General features: G+C 38.1%; 1 long non-coding RNA gene across 2 annotated transcripts; it reads right to left on the reverse strand.

Moving 5' to 3' along the window:
• Positions 1-1,229: 1,229 nt before the first annotated feature.
• On the reverse strand, positions 1,230-3,299 carry LOC131616989 (uncharacterized). Of its 2 annotated transcripts, none has more exons than XR_009288377.1 (4): positions 2,936-3,299; positions 2,644-2,836; positions 1,648-1,814; positions 1,230-1,546 (listed from the first exon to the last, which is right to left on the reverse strand). It is a non-coding gene; the product is annotated as an uncharacterized LOC131616989 (long non-coding RNA). The 2 variants fall into 2 exon arrangements; XR_009288376.1 differs by having other exon boundaries at positions 2,644-2,839.
• Between the last annotated feature and the right edge of the window lie 2,677 nt (positions 3,300-5,976).

The following is a 5,976-nucleotide window of genomic DNA, read 5'->3' on the forward strand; positions in this document are numbered from 1 at the left end:
GTTCGATTCCTTTTAATGAACTGGAGGTTCTCTGCGAAATAATGGTGGATTTTGAAAATCTTATGGCACATGATTTCAAAACCAAAACTGCTATGCTGATACAAGAATGGTCAAACTACTTTGAATGGTTGATTGGACCAGTTTATCCTATATTGGTTAAGGATTTCTGGACACATGCAACGGTTACTTCAACTGCTATCATCTCCTTCGTGCTAGGGCATGAAATTGTTGTGACTGAGAAACTGATAAGGAAACTGTATGGTCTTGATGGTTTGGATGGAATCACTGGTGCTCTTCATGGAAGAACTGATTGGGAGAAAGTTGATCGATAGTTATTTACTTCTGGTATCGCCTCTACTTTCACTACTGCCTTCTGAATGCTCAGATTCTAAAAAGGATGCAGCTGATTGAAGAAGTGACCACTCCTTCAACAATGTTTCCAGATATTCTAACTAGAAGAACTCCTGTTGTGAGTTTCTCTCATATGTTCAAAGAGGAGCTAGACAAATCTGTTAAACGCTATTTGAAGTCATGCGTTAAAGCTCAAACTTTTGTTGATCCTGCATGGATTCGAGGAAGAACTCTTCCATCTTTGGATGAGTTAAGAAAGAAGGAACAGAAGAAGAAAGAAAAGAAAGTGAAGAGAAAGGCTGTTGCACCCCAAAATTTGCCCACATATTTATTCCTAACTTGCTTAGACTTCCGATTTCATATGCATCTCTCCATTAGGCATTAACATAACACTTTGCATTCATTCATCGAATAAACATATGGCAATGGGATCAAGGATCTTAGAGGGATTGAGTTTGGCTATTAATTTGAGGCTCTTATCCCCATTCAAGGTTAATTCAAGTTATTTCCTCATCTATCATGGTTGGAAGCTAGGATTTTGATTCATGGTTACTATAGATTTCTGTCATTTAGCTACGAGGGACATTCTCCTTTCAAATGTTACAAGGAATTCAAGGATTTACCATTGTGCTCAAAGTTGTCTTTGTGAACTATGGTTCAAGTTACCTACTCCTAAGCTTGTGTTCATCATTTGGTTAAGACGCAGTGTATCTACTGAGACATCCTTGAGGATCTATATTTCAGCAATTCAAGACACTTCATATGGTCCACTTGTTTACTTGTGATACAAGCTACATTCTTTGGGGTACCAAGTTTCAACGGACACGGAAACCATTACAAGTTGGCATTTAGAAACGCTTATCCAAGAAGTTTGGTAATTTAAAGACACATTCAAAGTTGTTGCAGTATCTTTCAAATAGGAATCCATTACAAGAAGGGCCATCAATTACTAAATTACAAGTTCAATCCTGAAAGAGATTAATAAACCATATAGTAAGAAATTACAAAAAAAAAAGGAGCTGATTGACAAATAGTTGGCCGAACTCAACCATGATCCTAGACTCATTGCTCTTCTGAACTTCAGAGTTTTTCACTTCAGCTCCATGAGTCATCCTCTTATGCATCATACATCTTCAGACTTCAAGCTTCAAGCCTTGTAGCTTCTAATGCTCAAAATTCATCCAAGATAAATGCCCTGCATCAGAATATAAAAACAGGCACTATATCACTTAAAGGGACACTCAGAAAAAGAAGAGAAAAAACCAAAGTTCATATTCATAACAGCTGCATACTCACACTTTGAACACAGTCCAATACACACATTCATCGTCTAGAAAATAAACAAATACATAACAGCCTTTACACTAGCAACTTGTAACCAACATATCAGTTTCATACCAAACACTTGCACATACAAGCTACAACAAAACAGCCCTGCAACCTTCGTTCATGAATCAACATCCCTGCATACATAAAAGAAAGACCAAGCCAGTCCATCAATGAATTCAAACAGCCAGCACAAGGCAAAGTTATGCAGAAAATTCAAACTGACAGTTTGCAATATTTTAAGTTATCTCAATTGAAGCATTCTGTCCCATAGGGTATTCGTCATGTGCAGTTCAGTTTATATCAATTCAAGCACAAAGCTATTCATTTCAAAACCAATCACTGTTTCATTAACTTTTCTAACCTTTAAACCTATCCTAACAACCTCCAACTAACTTCAATCCTCACCATTCCTTTCATAACAAGAATTCACCATCCAAGGGCCCTAATCTCTTATCCCCTAACTAACTAACTTCCTAACTGTCCAAACTGTCTTCCCTAACCAAAAACCTATAACTAACTGAAATTGAAAATAGACCTAACAGTTACCAAATAGAAATAACCAACTACAGCAGCTATAACAGAATCCTAACCACATGTAACTAACATCTCTGGGTTTCGATTTCCACCCTCAGATCTTTAACTAACTTCACTAAATCCACTGGCTCAAATCAATCACCTTCACCTATATAATCTCTTCTCTCTCCATAATTCAGGGGCTTCAACCATTTTTTTCTCCTCCACACCATTCATCCACCATTTTCACTCTTCAAACTTCATCTTCTACCTCCTTCAATCTCTCTCCAATCTCTCTGAACTCTCTTTGCTTCACCATCATCACACACACCACTTCATTCATCCTTCCCTCTCAACTCAATCACACACAAGAGAAATCAAAAGAGATGGAAGAAGAAAATTATCAGAAGAACAAGGAGATCATAACATAAAATGGATCTTGTAACTAACCTCTGATCCGATTCTTCAATCTTCACCACCAATTCTTCAACCACCAGAATCTTCAATCTGAATCTTCATCATCTCTATATATTCATCATCTTCAATCTTCCTCTCTGAATTCAGAATTATCTTTCTCCTTGGATTCTCCATCGCATCTCAGAACCTTCATCTTCAATCAACCGAATCAACTTCCATCTTCATTCTTCTTCCTCAACAACAATGCAACATCATCACCACGTTCTCAAAATTGCAAATAAAAAAAAGGAAGAAAGCAGAAGCTAAGAGATCAATACACTCATACCTGAATACTCCAAAAGACAGTCTCTGGTTTTCTCGTCTTTGCGATCGCAATCGGAGAAGCACCAGAAACTTTTTCCAGTCGGCAAGTATCTCTAAGCGTTTCTTTCGATTTCATTGTTCGTTCATTGCTGAATCGAAGAGATTGAGACTGAGAGAGAAGAGAGGGAAGGAGAGACATCGAGTTCGTGGAGGCGGGGAAAATCTCCGATCAGAGGCGACGGGAACGAAGAGAGTGAGTTGGCAAGACAAGGAGAACGAGAGCTTCACCGGAGGGAGTCTTCTGAACACCGTTGTTTCTGGTGAGGGGGGCCGCCATCGTTCGTGAGTGAAGGGAAGAGTGTGGGAGTTTTCCTACGTTCAATTCTCACAATTAGGTAACCCTAGCCCCCTCTTTCAATTTCTTCTTAAATTAATATGCATTAATTAGTATAACGGCTGTATTAGGTAGTAAATTTGATGTTAATTGGTGATTAAGTGGAATTGATTAACTTTTGTTTTGAATAATAAAACCTGATGGAAAACGAAATGAATCTGAATTGGATCAATACCATTTGGGCCAAATGTGTAAAACGAAATGAATATGAATTGAGTAATTCTGAGTGAAGTTGGATCAAAATCCTTTTGGCCCATACGAAAGTTCGGTCCACATACCACCTTTTGGCCCACAGACATGCTCTCTTTTTTTGCACAAAATCTAAACAAAAACAGTCTGTTTGGGCCAACCTATTGGGCCCTGCGTCCAGATTTCTAGTCACGCCTCTAATTCAATATGCACCCCCCTGAGCCCATTCTTTCATGTTAGATTTAGATTTTTTGACATAGTTTTTTTAGATAATAAAAAGCGTAAAATCATAATTTTCTCATTAGATTTTTAGGTAATGACAACATTTAGAATCATAATTTTTGCTTGATTTTTAGGTAATAAAAAAAATGACATAGAAAACAATAAAAATGTTAGTTTTAGGATTAATAGATTTTAACATAGTTAAGGTTGATTTAGATTTCCCTTAACACTAAAAACTCTTAAAAATAGTAGTATATTTTTAGGCTAATTTTTGGATCACTTCTTTTATTTCTTTCGTACCATTTCCATGTTATTTTCGTATAATTGTTGTGTGATTTTGTTACTTGTTTTTTGCCATAATTTTGGCCCATTTTGTTAGTATCATTTGTATGCTCCTTTTAGAATTTAGCATGTTAACATTAGGTTTAGGTTCCCTTTGTACATAACAATAACTCTAGGTTTAGAAATTAGGTTAGTCTCCCCCTTTTCATTTCTTTTTCTTTTACAACACTAAAACACTTAATAAATATCCAAATAAAATCCCTTTAAAAAATACAAAGAAAACACTTAAAAAACATTAATAAAAAAGTGAAAATCATTAAATAGGGGATGGAAGCTTGAATCTCCCTTGCTTAAGGGAATCATTTGAGTGCTTGGATATCCCTTGCTTAAGGGTCCCACTTGAGTGGAAGTTCCCAATCATAAAAAACACAAACCAAAGAGTAACTCGAGCTTCCCTTGCTTAAGGGATTCCCTCGAAACGCTCAAACTCTCTTCTGTCTCTCGCCCTCGTGGCATTCTTAAGAACATGTTGAATCCATTCCATAATTAGGCGTGTAAGTCTCCAAAGTTCGAGCATCGTGGAATGCGACTTTAACCTCTGTTCACCTAAAAAACACCAAAACATAGAAAATCTTAAGCCGAACTACGGTAGCTCTGATTCTTTGTAAAGGATACGTAGGCATTGGGTCGCGGGGCCTAAGCGAGCACACTTGTAAATAATTGCTTCTTTTCCCCGTATTTCTTTTGCATTCATTCGCATTTAGGATTAGACATAGATACACCCTTTAGATAGAAACAAACATAGGTGGATACCATCGAGTACGATGGGCGTGAGAGATGCTAGCACCTTCCCCTTGCGTAACCGACTCCCGTGCCCTGTTCTCTGGTCGAAAGACCTCGTTCTTATTCTGAGTTAGGTTTCCTGGTATTCCTTTCCCTTATGGGATAAATATATTAGTGGCGACTCTGATTCCATTTTTCACGGTAGCGACAAAGGCCATAGAAGAAGGCCCTGATTCTAAGCAAGCAAAGAAGCAGAAGAAACCCAGAGAGCCTCTCAAACCTAAAAGAACTGATGAACAGCTTGAGAAGCTCATTCATAAAATTTACCATTCTTCTGACCGTCTCCCTTAGAAAAAGCCTCCTCCTTCTGTCACTCCATCTTCTTCCATAACCACAAACAGAAACCAACCACTTCCTTCTACACCTGTTCAAAACCCTCAACCACAAAATGCTATCACTCCCCATCTTCCTTCTGAAAATATCCTCTCAACCACCTTCACCATAAATTCTTCATCTTCTACCCCCCTTGCTTTGTTCTCAAGAGAATCAAAACCCTATAGTCTTCTTTACCCTGATTATTGTTTCACTTTCAATCCTCCTGAACCCTCTATTAATGCTTGTTATGACCTGTTGATGTGTAAGGTCAGAACTGGATTGGAGACTCTGAAAGCTGCTCATGAGTCCAAGATGGATCATGTTGTTCCTTGCAAGTTGTGGAAAGTCTTTAAGAAGGATATTCAGACTGATTTTCTGAACATCCAGAAGAGATGCTTGGCTGAAAGTACTGGATCTCCTGGCTACTTTTTGGAGTTAGATGATGATAAGTACTATCACCCCATCAGAAGTTGGAAATCTCTTGAAGAGAAAGAATTTATTGACGAGCTTGAAAAGGTGCATCCTCTTGCTATGGTTGTGTGGAAGTCTTCTCTCCATGTTCTGACTGGAGATTTTAAGTTCTTATTCAACTGGTTAAGGGAGAATCCCTCTACTAAGGCACCAGATATGGTATATCCAGAAGTTGAATACCCATCAGAACCTGCTGCTCCTACACCTCCAAAGAATTTGGCTGAAATTCTTCTGGCTCTCGAGAATCCAGATTCTGAAATCCCTTCTCCTGTGTTTGCTGAAGATGCTTCTGAGGCAGAAGCTGATGCTGAGAAACAAACTATAGAGAATCACCCTGCTATGCAATC

This window comes from Vicia villosa, linkage group LG7, assembly GCF_029867415.1.
Source record: "Vicia villosa cultivar HV-30 ecotype Madison, WI linkage group LG7, Vvil1.0, whole genome shotgun sequence".
Taxonomy (NCBI): Eukaryota; Viridiplantae; Streptophyta; class Magnoliopsida; order Fabales; family Fabaceae; genus Vicia; species Vicia villosa.